The 13,239-nt window shown below is 34.8% G+C and overlaps 1 protein-coding gene across 2 annotated transcripts in view; it reads right to left on the reverse strand.

Annotated features, from left to right (window-relative positions):
- GPATCH2 (G-patch domain containing 2) overlaps window positions 1–13,239 on the reverse strand; it is a 114,267-nt gene that overhangs the window by 80,188 nt on the left and 20,840 nt on the right. The gene's annotated exons all lie outside the window — the stretch shown is intronic.

Consider the following 13,239-nt stretch of genomic DNA (forward strand, 5'->3'; position numbering starts at 1 on the left):
GTTTCCATTTGTGACAGCGAGTGGGCAGAGATGCCCAAACTAGTACCTTCTCTCCAGGGAGACATCAGCTTCAACTCAGCCAGTTCCTGGAGTTTGGAACAATTCACATCATACACCGCTTCTTTCAAAATTAACTCTTAGCAGTTGTGAGAATTGTATGTACATATGCAGGTTTAAAGGACATATGAAAAAGGAAATGTGGGTAACACTGGGAACAGAGAAGAGAGTGAAGTCAGAAAAGTCAAGGGGGAGTGAAAGTTACTGCAGCTAAGGGATTTTGCAAAGAGGCACTAGGAAGAAGTCCTTTAGAAAGTAAAGTTCTTTGTAATGGTCAAAATGGATAATATTTACTAACTGCATGTTATACACAGTCGACCTGCAAACAGCCATTTTGTTAGATCTTCAGCAGACTCATTTTCTATAGGTTAAGTGAAACCTAAAAATATGCAGTCAGGCTGTCAAGTCTTCTGAAAGTCTTAGAAGCAGCACCCATTCTTCGATCCCAGAAAACCAAATTAGTGTTCCCCAAATTCAACAAAAATGTATGTGGAATTTAGAGACATCTAAACCAAGGAAAGCACACCAACTGATTAATATTGGAACAGTAAATCACTTGGCAAGAGAAAGATCCACACAGACCACGAACAGGTATAATTCAAAGTTCTTGGTTCAATTTGCTCACTGAGAAGCAGGTTAAACAAATTGAAACAAAGCATACAGCAAATTGTTGTGAAGAATCCTGTTGAGATTGTCCCAGTCTCAGCCTTCAACAATCTACCATCCTGCTGCATGTGACAAAACCTCAGAGTAACACATTTCAAAAGAAAACTGTCTAAACTCATTTGTTTGACAGCTCTCAAATCAGCCTTTGCCCCTGGGTAGGTAAGACCCTGCCAAATGCCTAAGAGTTTCTTGACCAGGTGTAATTAGCATATGAGAATTAATGCAGAATCCAGTTCTGGATTATTACTGCTTTTGTTGGAGAAGGCTTTAGGTACCTGGGATTTGGAAGCTTTCCCCAAACTGTTATTCAGAGACACATTCTTAAGCAAAAAGATGCTGTAGCTCAAAGAAATAACAGTAAGCAATCCTGTTTTGTCAGGCTATGCATCTGGATGATACTACCAACACTGTACATATGGATCAAATAGAGCGATGTATAGAAAGCATAAAGGCTCCTAAACTTAAAGAAACAAACCTAGGTGAAAACCGACTTCCTCAGATGCTCAGACTTAAAAGACGTATAAAGGAAAACACACAAAGCTTTCAAAAAGTCTGCTCAGAAAGAATTTGTGCCAGGCATTTTGCCAAAGAATAGATCATTAATGGTTTCAACAATCTCCCCTTGGAGAGGGGGCTGCCAAGACAAATCCTCTTAGTTATACTAGAAAGGTTAAGTGAGGTCAAAAAGTCCCACCTCTCCCCAGCTGTGTGCACTTCACCAGTTTGATAATTTTGATAAAGAAATAAATGACTGCTTTCGGTGTTTAATTAGTCTGACGCCAGTCGAGTTTCTAGTAACTGGTATTATACTTGGGTTTGTGTCTGCTTTGATTAGCTCTCTTAACAGCCGACCAGCTCAGTCACCCTACTGGAATAATCTATTTTGTGCAAGTCAAGGCCGTTTGAGACCTCTGGGCTCCGCATATGCTGACAGCACGGCTGGCCACTTTCAGCTCCTCCAACGAGACAGAATAAAATTAAGGGGACACCAGATGTACCTGAATCTCCAGGCAGTTTTCTGTCTCCCTTTAGGTTAAGGTAGACAAGAGAGCCTGTTTATCTTCTTTGAAGGCGTAAGAAATAATTGCACTTAGTAACACTCTTTGAAAGCCACAGACAGCACAGTGTACAATACGTCAAGGATATTATTTACCTTCCAGAGTAATCTGTCTAAACATCCACCTGTTCCCTAAACATTTCTATGCACAGGAGGCAAAATTAATCTCCTTTCAAGAATAATACTTCTACAGTTGATCATCATGGCAACAAAGGCATAATTGAAAATTCAATGGAATCATAACATTGACTATCCTATCAAAACACTATGAGCCCTGAGAGCTATTGATTCAAACATGTTCTTCATAATGCAGCATGCTCATTTCAATTATTTGAGACTAAAATTTCTTTGCATTACGAGCTTAACAGAATGACTATAGAAGAAACATGCCCAAAAGAAACCTAGAATTTTTGAACATATTAAAAAGCATACAACAACATGAATAGGAAGGTTGCCATCCTCTCTTAAAGAGCCAGTAAAAAAATAGTACATTGATAGTTTGCAGTAATCTTGGATAATTTTGCTGCCGTTTTAGTGAAAGATGTCTACAAAATAAAAACATTTTTTACTCTTAGCATTGCTATATGGTAAACTAGCAGATTACAGATATAATGGATGCAATCTAATACAACACAGTAGCTTCATGTCTATTAACCTAGCATTGAAAGAACAATAAATGATTATGGACCTACTCTGCAAGGTCCCACAGCATCTCGATACATTACTACAATTAAAGCAGGTAGTCAAATTGGAACTTCCCATATTCAAGAGACATTCTGGGCCTACTTACTGTACTATAGGCCTGCTTGAGAGCTGACCACATCACCTGTACCAGTAGCTCCCCTGAAATTACTCATGTAGAATGAGCCCAGAGGAGGGCCTTAAGGATTATTGGAGGGCTGGAGCACCTCTCCTATGAAGACAGGCTGAGTTGGGATTGTTCAGCCAAAACAAGAGAAAGCTCCAAGACCTTATAGCAACCTTCCAGTAACTAAAGGGGCCCTACAGGAAAGATAAGGAGGAACTCTTTATCAGGAAGTATAGCAATAGGACAAAGGGTGATGGTTTTAAACTAAAAGAGGGTTGATTTACATTAGACAATAGAAAGAAGTTATTTATTGTGAAGGTGATTAGGCCCTGGAACAGGTTGCCCCCAAGTTGTGTGCACCTTATCCTTGGAAGTGTTCATGGCCAGGTTGGATGGGGCTTAGGGCAGCCTGATCTAGAGAGAGGTTTCTCTGCCCATGACAGGGGAGTTGGAATTAGATAATGTTTAATCTCTCTTTCAACCCAAAGCCCTGTGCACAAATCTTAGTCACCAGAAAAAAAGCAAAATAAGTTCCCTGACCAAAACGTGGAAAAAAACATCCAAACGGACTGTTTATTGGAAAGCAACTCCCCAGTCCATAACATCTAAAGGAAAAAGACCATGCAATATCTGGATAACTACTGGAATTTGCTACTAATGGGTTATATTGGCCACTTAATGTTTTATCATTTTGTGTTGCTTTAATGTACGTAAATTTCAACATGTTTTTTGGGGGGTAATAATCTTGTTCACAAGCTCCTCATTTTGAAGAAAACACATTTGCACTGAGAAGTTATGAGAACCATCTTCAATCCAAAATATGCATTTTCTTTAAAAAATTCAAAATAAATATTGGGAAACAGTAAGGTCTGAGGAAGATAAAATAACAAAATTCTGAGAAACTGAAAGAATTTATATGAAGTTGAAGTTATGATAGTGTTTTTCTAGTACTACAATTGTTAGATCTCAGTTCATTTGCAGTTCTGTATCAATTTACTTCATTAAATATTCATTATACCAGCCATGATTACTGAAGCTTTGTTAGTTTCGTTTCTCTTATTGCTTCTTCCAAGCACATGGCAAAAACAGTTACTCCTTCTATATTCATACTGTCAAGCTTCTGCATTCAAAGGTAATTTCTTTCTGGATCTTTCCAGTTATTAGTACTAGTTAGTACTAGTTAGGTGATTTCCACTGTCCCAGGACAGTGACAAATATGTATTTAAAGCAATTAAAACAGACATCACATTTATAACAGTTTGCCAAAGGGCAAAACCAAACACACATAATACACATAATATCTCTGTTAGGCTCTACCTCTGATTCTATGGTAGCTCACTCTGCCTTCAGCACACAGGCTGTACTCTCTACAACAGAGTATCTACCTCAGAGTAAGAGTTCTAGGGAGACTCTAGACAGATTCAGATAACTGCTGGAACCTCACCCTTTCCAGAATCTTGAATTGATTTTGAGTATTTATGTAACACACTATTATAATGGGAAATAGAATAACTGGTGAGTACTGATTTTGACATTTTAAAGAGGTATTATCTATGCAACTTACTCTTGAAGAGTTTTCTACATAGGTGCATTATGGCATATATAAACTTTTGTAAATACTCTGTGTATGTGTATGATTTGTATTTGTACACAGTGTAATTAAGGCCTAACAAACAGAATGGAACATCCACAGAAATATAACAAAACTTTGAGAGACATGAACATATTGACACTATTTTTAGATGAAAAGGTAAGACCTGTAATTAAAGCCTGATCTTTGCCTAAGAAAACATCTGTTTTCTTCACTGTGTAATTAGTAAAATTAATGAATTCCAATCCATCCACACAAATGATTTTTTTTAAGCCTCTGGAATCAATCACTTCAAAACCCAAGATGCTTTCAGCTATACAAATTTACCAGTAAGTGATACTGTAGATCAAGTTCAAATTATGGATGTCATTTTTTCATAGTTATATTTGAAACATTTCCTAACCCTCTCCCTCTGTTCTGCCAACACTGACATTTATATTACAAACAAAACGGATTTGTGCATTAAGAAATCTGATGCGTCTACATACTACATCAAGCTTCTCATACATAATTCTTGACAGAAAAGTGACTAAAAAATCACATTACTTAACTGGATCAGAACAGGAAATATTCTTATTGGTAGATTTTAAAAAAATTAAGGCTATCATTCTCTGACACATTTTATTATATACAGAGCAGGAAACTGCTGAACAGTGAACACAATTTCACAATGCAGATTAGTAGATCAATCATTAGTGAAAGTGGTGAAAGTTTTCTGTTAAAGTATTTTCTTCTTTAAAAACCAACAACAAAAATGTTATTTTAAGAACATGAAAAGGCAGATTATCATGCTTTAAGAGGTCAGTACTGGATAAACTATATATAGTGCTTTAGTTATTTACAGTCTTGCTGCTATAAAGAGACAACAGAAAGAGGCTTCTGTCATACTCTGGTCATAGCTGGATTTTAATTCAAAGAGGCAATTCTGATTTTCTGCACTAAAAGTCTTCAGCTAAAACCTACATATCTGTTCATTTGCTGTAATTCTTTCAATCTTCCTCTTTGAATCAGGGAGATATGCAGGAGAAAGCCAGTGAACAATCTCGTAAGTACTTGTTTTATGAATCTGGCCCTCAGTCAAGAAGTTGCAGTGGAAAGTCTTTTAATCACCTTCTGATCAGAATTTACTGGATTGTATGCAAGTTCAAGGGTATTAAAATGTGCAAAGGAGACCATGAAAAAATGGCTAGGTTATAGATTTTAACTTCTTAACTAGAAAATTGACTCAAAATAGATTTTCTAATTTACAATGAATCAAAAGAAAAAACATTAGACCATAGCAAAAGTGGCACAAATGTATCAAAAAGCAAATGAATAAACATTTGAAAAGATTTATTATAAGAAATTGTAATAAATTTTGGAAAGATGAATCGATTTTAGTTAAAAGGTATAACTGACAATTTATTGGGCGGGAAGATGCATTATTTTCCAATTGTTATCCACCTACAGTAAAACTGATTTGTGTCCTATTGTATTTTATGGAAAAGGAGAGAGCAACTTTCAGTGATTTAGATTAAATGTATTAATCATAACCAGGCACTGTGAACTATATATCTACTATTAAAGAAGATTTTTGACATCTAATTCTGTAGCAATATTTTGGCTCTGTACCACTCTTCCTAAATCCAATTCCTGCTACAGTTGGCAGATTTCTCCCTTTTAATTTTATGGGGCTTAAAGTAGCATTTAACCACCCAAGCGGTAAATAATGCAGGATTAGAAATATTTAGTGTTTTGTTTCCCTTTGAAGAGTACTAATCCATCAACCTCCAAATATTTTAAAAACATTTTCCACATTCTAGTAATGTTAATACAAAATTCAGTAAAACACCCTATGCAAATGAAGCTAAATTTGTTTTCCTACAACAGAAATCACATTAAAGCTTAAAGAAAATATGCATATACATCACTGATATAAGGGAATTAATGTAATAAAGATATCAGTTTGTATACAAAGAAAGTGTTAATAAACCCTTTACAATTTTAAAGTATTTTGAGAAGTGCCTATTACATAGTTTAATTCACATTCTGGCAAAATATAGCAAAAGTATTCTGTTCTCCTGAACATGGGATAACAATATATTTTAAAACATTTATGCCCAACTTAACACTGAAATGCTAGCTTTTCAGAAAAATTAGTTTTTATGCAGTCATTTTTTATCTTTTACTTAAGGGCTACGTTTTAGTGCACAGGAAAGCTGCCTTATTGTAACTTTCACAGGCTATGCTCTTAAAGTTATTCTAGGTACTGTAAATTGTCTTAAATTGCCTTAGACCTACATCAATGATTAGATCCCAGATTTAAAAAGAAAAAGAGACAGGAGTATGACAAGAAAATCTCAATCACCACACACATCCTTTCTTTTTCAAAAAGTGTACTAGCATAGAACAAACAAGCAAAAAGGTTTCTCTCCAATTTGACTCCGTTCTATAGAGAATAAAAAATAAATCAAATTATTGTAGCTATTTGTTTAGGTCTTTGTGTACTAGATCTTTTAGAGTTAAGCAATGCAACAGGAGGAGGTCAAGGGATGAAGAAAAATGGGTCATGTTTTTTCTTAATGCTCTTGAAGTTGATTTTATGAGTGTTTTAAAAATACTCATCTAAAACAAGACAGTTGCAACAGTTTGGTCATCAGTTGGAAGTAAAAAACGCCTAAATAGACAATTTTCAGTTCTCTGAACTGAGGATAAGTTTCTCCCTTAACTTTTAAAACTACTATCTGCCTGCGTGTTAAGTCAACGCTGAGAAACAACAGAAAATTGAAGTTATTTTCGTAATTAGGCATACACATTTTAAAAACACCTGACAAATGAGGGACAGTTAATACACAGAAAAGGACATATGAACAACTAAAATCATATGATCAGAAGCAAGTTAAAGTTTGCAATTTTCTGAATCAAAATGCAAAGGGCTGAGTAAAACTTTTTTTGAGCAGTTATCAGAACTGTTGCACTGAAAGGGCTCATGTGATTGGTTATGAGGGTCTACAAAGGACTCTCACTTCACTTGGAAACAAACAAAAAAACCAACAAATACTGTGTCCTAAGTGAAGGGACAGTTACTAAAAGGCAAGAACCAGTAATTACTTGAAAGGCTCCAATTCATTTGTGTTGGTGTCAGCAAACCTTTTTTATTGTCCTGTTTATATACCTGTCATCTTGTTTTTGTTTTATATATGTACATATATTAAATGTTGTCCTAATATATCACATGTAATTCAGTAATAGAGCAAATGGTTTTAAGTACATACAAAACAGAAAGACCATTATGCTTTTGAAAAGATCGTATCAGTACTGTATATAGGCTTTTCCATTGAAAAATATCAGGAGACCACTAAATGCAGGTATTTCATATTTTCCTGTAACTCACCTCAAAACCTGAAGCATTATTAATTGACTGATTAACTTCACGGAATGGCCCTTCCACTCCAGAATTGCTTATAACCATTCATATAAAATTGGCATCACAGTCTGATATTGAATAAACATATTTAAGTAAGTATTCATTTCTGCAACTCATTCTATTTGAGGATTTCATAAAAACACCCTAAACAAATCACACTGCTCTGTAAAGAAAAGGATCTATCTGTCCTGTCTTCAGTTACAAGTTTCCTTGCTGTAAATACTACATGACATTTACCGAAAATACCACAACATACCAACTATCAGCAGTCAGTCCTGAAATATTCAGGGAACCTTCTTCCCTCCTCAAAACCATGCTCACATACTTATGTTTGATTTTTTTCTTTTTTTTTATTTCAAGTAGTAGTTGTGCTTGGTTTGATGATACCAAGGTGCTTATAGTTTTTAATTAGACAATTATAAGTGACACAAAAAACTCTGCAGGTTAAAAAAAAAACACATAGGTTGAAAGACAGACTATTAAACCACTCAGATTTAATAAAGGGTAGATGGAATTCAAAGTACTTTGCATCACTGACAACTATAGTGACAAAACTGATCTTCTAATTCTGGTACACTACCTTAAATGATCACACAATATTTAACTCCGCCTTGAATGCAGTACCACTTCGAGGAATACTAACCTCCTATGAAATGTGGTACAGACACAATTACGATTCTTTTGATGGGTAATTATACAAAGCAATTACTGAAGTCACTAAGGAAGCACTTACTCTTCCATCAGGCGCTCACCATGGCAGGTAGAACAAATTATATCAAGCTTGTGTCAGTATATGTGAAAGCTTTAGCAAAAATGCACTTAAATTAATTTGTGGAAAAAATAATCTCTTGTTATGTGAAATACATGGCAGGTGTAAGAACAGTAAGCACTTCTACAATACACATTAGATACATGAAGTTAAGAACATTGTAGATAAGTTGACATCATCCCTAATGTTTACACTCCATTTTTGAAACCTACATTGTTTATAATGGAGCTTTGAAATCTGACAGCAGCTTTTTTCTTTTTGCTTTCTTAAAAAACAAAGCTATTTCAACATGATCAAGTTCTGAAGTTTAGAAGACTGCTATTTGACTCATTCCTCAGGAACACTGTAGCATTTTAGCCAACAGTGACTGAACACTGCAAGAATGAAACGTGGGGTCTAACCTGCCATTACAGCAGCACCTCCTCTGCTAACAGCCTCAATTTCACCTCCATCTGAAAACTCCTATCTGCAGGGACCACATGAATGCAAGAAGCCACCAGCTCCACAAGAAAGTTAGTTTCATGACATAGGAAGAAAGGACAAAGATACTGAGTTAACTAAAGTGAAAATTAAAAGAGTATGCCTTATTCACTACATTTTTCATAAGTAGGTATGAATTGAAAACAATTACAAAACGAGCACAAATCATAATATTTAAAAAAAAAATTAAAAGGAAAAGTGGAACAAGAAATGTTTCAATGAAGAGTTAGAAATATTTTTGGTGACAAGCAACGTAACAAAAAGCCATTATAAAAAAAAAATAAGCAAAGGCTCCTACTCACTTTAAAGCTAATTCCTTCACAGCTTTAGCAGCATAAAGTTTCTAATGTCCTGATCTTGACTGAGAGAGACTGGAATCCGACATAAGTTTATCTTTGTCACCAGACTGTTTTGATATCCTGCTAGATAAGATAGTATCTAGTATCATCCATATCATCACCTAGTATCAAACTCTGTAGAAGAGTGAGTGAAGTAGAGACTATTGCTCCAAATGACAGGTGTTATGTGAAGAAAATAAATGAAGTCTCACAGCTAAATTATATTATTCACTTAACTGAAACTGATTTATTTTTTTTTATCTGACTACATGTCACACATTCAGTGTGAAAGAATTGCCCATAAAACCAAATCAAATTTAAACTTGAAAAAATTTAAACTTGGTGTTTTTCCCAAGAGTTGCAGCAGAGCATTCATGAAGAGGTTTCTGACTGACCCTGTGAAAACAACGCTCAACTTGCTCTTTAAGGAAACATTCCTTTAGATCTGTAACAGGGTTACCCTTCTGGTATCACTTCACTGAATTTCCAAAATACTTTGACAAGAAAAAAATGCCCAAACACATTTGGCTTTTTCTTCAGTTAGAAAAAAAACTTAGAAATTGATTTTCTTATTTTGAGAGCAGTTAAGAAAAAAAACGTGAGCTCTCTCTAGTTCTCTTCACTTTTTTTTTTTTTTTTTTTTTTTTTTTTTTAATAAAAAGGAAAGCTCTTATGTTGGAACTTTTGAAAAAAGTCGCAGCATTTGACAGACATACCCTGGACACTAGATCTTTGATCTTTAGATAACAGGTATCTAGAACGTAGATTTCATTCCTTGCACACTTTTTGAATAATTACATATACATTTACTACATATAGTCAAGCTTAGTACTATAGTACAACTGTGCTAAGAATAAAATAAAATAAAATCCTACAAATACAAGATTTAAAATAGGTTTTCTTTAATACCATGAAAATCAAAACCCATGACACAGACAAAAGTAATGGATGGAAAAATAGGCAGAGCTAAGAGGAAAGCATCATTGTTACTGGTCATGCTTTTTGCACTTTAACCCAGTGAAATCACTTCCCAGATATTAGCCCAGATAGAGAATCAAGGCCGGAAAAGAAAACATGTAAGAGACCTTAGACAGAAGTGTACATCTCTCCCTATCCTGTGCAAGGAACTGTATTTAGAACTAGGTCATATGCAACCACAGAATTCAACCAAACAACTGAATTTCACGCAATCAACATTAAAATAAGTTTGCTAAATACTGGTATGATTTGAAAGTACTGGTATCATGTTTCTGAGTAGAATTACCAAATTGCTACTAGAAAAATGACACAGGCAGGCACAAGCATGATCAAAACCACAGCCACAAGTTTTTCTATTTCTTTTCCAAGAATGTACTGTTACAAATGATGCTATCACAAAGCAAAGCAACAGACATGAAATGCCAGCCATTATAATTGTATGCTAAAATACATGCTCTACAAAGTATTTAATTTATGGATTCCATAAAAAAGACACCTTTCTTCAGTAAGTAGATTGAACAATGCAAAGGATAATCATCACAAGTGTTTTTATTTTCATTTTCTTGCTCTGCTTTTTCCTACCTTCTTTATGACAACTCATTCCACCTGCACTTTAGATTATGCAAGGATTTCCACAGTATTTGCATTGCATTTGCATGCTTGGTTTTTACTTCTCTCATTTGACCAGTGTTGTACAATTATTTAAAAAAAAAAAAAAAAAAAAAAAAAGTGTTTTGACTCAAAGGCAATAAACTGATGATAGAAAGGTCCAAGAGTTTAAGTTATATAACTAGTCAATGAATTGCAGAAAGAGCATCTGGGCAAACTGCATATCAGATATTGCTACTCCAAGTTAAAGTTCACTGACTGGTGAGCAACGAGCAGCATTTTTCCCCTTGCTTTCAGTTCCCATTGCTTCTACAATTTGGGGTGAGAAAATGACTTAAAGCTGGTAGTTTCCTTAGTATATAGCAAGTAAAAAATCATACCCTTAGGCTGATGTTTCTCCTACACTAAGACACCTGAGCAATTTTTCCTAGAGGCTAATGATCAAGGTGTTATCATAGCTATGCATTTTGCATTCCCTCAACCAGTAATCTCGTCAAGGCTTCACTAGCTGCTATAGTCATGAACCTTCAACTAAATCTTTCCAAAAAAGTTTTAGACACACACGGACTGTTTGCAAAGGGCTATGTATATTCTCACATTTCCTGGATACAAATAACACTTTCTTAGACTGAATAGAGTATATTATATATGTGATATATGTGCTTTAGGAAATCATCTTGGCAGGAAATTCCATTTTCTATTGTGTCTCCCTTAAAAGTCTGTGTATAAGCAGTGATACAGACATCAGACTCCTTACTGTTAAAAATGAAAGAAATAAGTCACACCACAACTCTGTTCAATGAGTTGAGTCTACAGTGTTCTTTTCTCAGGATATTAATCTTTCTAAAAGCATTCTTGCTCGCCTTCACTGTTACCATCTAAGAGCAGTAATTACTTCTTGTTCTGTGTTATCAGATGTCACAGGTATTAAATGACTTTCTGTTGCTGAAGTATCTAAAAAAGAATTTCTTTAAGAAGCAATCACTGACATAAGTAGATGAGCTCCGGCCTATACAGCTATGGTTGCAAAGACAGACGCAGCAGATGTGCCCACAAACACAGTCATTACGAAGGTCAGAAAACTCTGTATCTGAAAAGCCAACTGCACATCCATTCTATATACGCACTCCTGCCTAAACATAGTGGTTTAAGTGTGTTCACATGTCAACTTTGTTTCACAACGCTATGTAAAAGATTTATTTAATAACTGGAGGCAACTGAATTATCAGTCTTCAGTAGATCAGCTTGCATATTTGTTACAAAGGGAAATATGATACCGTCTTTATATATGAGAGATCATGACTGGAAGACAAAATGGGCTCCTAAAGACAATCCAGAAAGTTCAGCAGAAAATAAATATTAGGGGTTTTTTATTATATATACACATTCACAGTATATCTTCATCAACTGAAACTTAATCACCTTTTTACAATTTAGAGGAAAAGGCCTTTTTAGGGTAGTTAAGCCATGTATCATCAATACCATGAAGCTAACCTATCAGTTATAATAGCTCCTATAAAATACCAGAGTGAAATTGCAATAAGCCTAGAAAATGGGCTACAAATCCCAGATATGCTCAAGCAAGCACTGAACCAAAAATAAAAATAGGTAGATAGGAAACCAAGAACTAGATAGCATTCATCTAATTCACGACCACTAACAGCAAAGATCACAGGCCAAGGTTTTAAGGCACCTTATTCAGCTCCAAATGGCAATTACTGGACAGAGGGTTCAATTATAAAAACTGTCCCTCTTCAAAATGAGGGAAATTTCTAACAGTTCATTTTTATTCCCTGCACATGCAATAGTTCTTACATTTCTCAGAAGCACCTTATTTTGTTCAAATGAAAACATGGAAACATTTAATATTATTAAATAGAGAACATCGATGCCACAGTATTTATCACTGTGTAATAAATATATCCCAGCATAAAAGAGTTTTCCACGAGTCTTCCTTGTTTTCCCAATACTGTTCTGATAAGAAAGGAACAGACTGTACTACAATGAATATCTGTTAACATTGTAAATTAAGCTATCAACTCTCTACTCATGCCCTCCTCCAAAGAAAAAAAAAAATCTTAAGAACTCATTAGAATCTTACTTTAGAGAAAAGCTATGGGAAAATGGAATGACTTGGATTATATATAAAAGCAAAGACAGCTGGATTTTTTCCTTCACTTATAAGTATTACTCCTAGAGCTGAAGACACTTAAAAAAGAAAATAACTCTTGTGTATTCATAGCCTTAGAACAGTCTCAGTCCAAAGGAATTTGTGATGTCTGTTACAGGTGTATCACTAACTGGCTTTATGTTTTTTGTGTATGCCCTCTCCCTTAGTCAACCAACAATATTTGTCAAACAAAAGAAAATAAGGGCACATTTTGAAAGCAGACCTTGGAAAGGGAAAGAATGAAAAATAAAAGTCAGTATTATAACACATACCCATCCTAGAATACTTTCAGTATTAGATAAACTTGAAA

This window comes from Netta rufina (assembly GCF_964035555.1).
Source record: "Netta rufina genome assembly, chromosome: 3".
NCBI lineage: Eukaryota > Metazoa > Chordata > Aves > Anseriformes > Anatidae > Netta > Netta rufina.